Source organism: Hibiscus syriacus, unplaced genomic scaffold (genome assembly GCF_006381635.1).
Source record: "Hibiscus syriacus cultivar Baekdansim isolate YM2019G1 unplaced genomic scaffold, ASM638163v2 tig00116971_pilon, whole genome shotgun sequence".
Classification (NCBI taxonomy): domain Eukaryota; kingdom Viridiplantae; phylum Streptophyta; class Magnoliopsida; order Malvales; family Malvaceae; genus Hibiscus; species Hibiscus syriacus.
This window is the reverse complement of record NW_024063495.1, coordinates 26,330-27,946: the sequence shown is the minus strand read 5'-3', so window position 1 is coordinate 27,946 and position 1,617 is coordinate 26,330.

Sequence of the window (1,617 nt, the reverse complement as noted above, 5' to 3'; positions counted from 1 at the left end):
CATCAGAATTACTCTCATCTTTTATGGATTTGAGAGCAACTCCAACTTTATTCTTTTTCTTCATCTCCTTCTTTGGCTCGTCCTTTTTCTCAAGGTCTACCTCATCTTGAATCATCATTTCATGCGTGAGGAGAGAACCGATGAGTTCATCGAGCGTTAAAGACTTTAGGTTTTTAGCTTCGATGATCATCATCTTCTTTGATTGTCAAGCTTTAGGGAGAGAATTAATTAACTTCCTCACAAGCTTCTCGAATGATCTCTCTAAATGATTTGAGACCATTGATAATCACGAAAAATCTATCCATCATAGCTTTGATGTCTTCATCCGATTTCATCCTGAAATTTTCATAACTATGAGTTAGAAGACTAATTTTAGATTCTTTTACCTCGTTTTTGCCTTCATGAGTGACTTGTAGTTTATCACATATCTCCTTGGTGGTTGTATAATATGAAACTCTTCCGTATTCATATGGTCCAAGAGCACAAAATATAATATGGATAGCCTTTGAGTTGAGCTGGAACATTCTTGTCTATTCTTCACTCCACAATCTTGAATGAGTAAATGGTATGATGTATCCATCTTCCACGATATTCAATGCTCCCATGTCACTTGCTTGAATGAAGTACCTTACTCTATTCTTCCAATAAGCATAATTAGCTCCATTGAAGAAATGAGGCTTATTGACGGGCATTAAATCAAGAATGAAGTCAAAGTTTGAAGTGGAGGACATTAATGACTTGAATAACGATATAACTCTTCCTGAATCAACTCAAGAGGTGGTTAAACCTTCAAATGAGTGTAGCTATGATACCAATTATTGAGTTAATTGATCGATGAATCGACCAAGACGGGGTGAATTATCAATAAAAATTTCGGTGGAAGCTTTTGCAGAAAATTGAAAATATTTGCATAGCGATTTAGAGTGGTTCGACTTTCTCAACCAAAGTCTACGTCCACTACCTTAGCTATCCACACTAAGGATTCTCCAACAAATTCACTAATTTGTTCTTTCTTTTGAGGACAAAGAGTAACCTTACAACTCCCTCAAGAATTATACCCCAAATTTTTTAGAACACTCTCTCCCAAAGAGAAAAATACAAATTTCACAAACTTATAGAAAAACCTCTCAAGGCAAGATGTTTCCACAATTCTAGAACAAAGAAAGAACACTCAAGAATGAATACAATTGAGTACAAATGGTGTTCTTGAAAGAAAAATGAATATTGAATGGAAATAGGCTTGAAAATGCTCAAACTATAAGTTCAAGGCTTTCTCTTTGATTCTCTCTCAATTCTTGTTTCTTGTTGTTGATCAATGGCTCCTCAGCTTGTTTAAATACACCTTAGATCACTTCAGAATGTTGGGGATCATTGGTGAAGTCAATAGAGCCGTTATGGTGTAATTATCATTAAAACAAATCTGTTGGGAGCGTAGGTGTATCGGTACATTCTCTAGGTGTATCGGTACATTCTCTAGGTGTATCGGTGCACTCAGTATAAAATTCAAATATTTCTACCGTTGGTTGACTTAGTGTATCGGTACATCCCAGGTGTATTGGTACACTAATTACATTCGATGTTTCTCTGAGCCAAGAGTGTATCGATGCATCAGCTGTG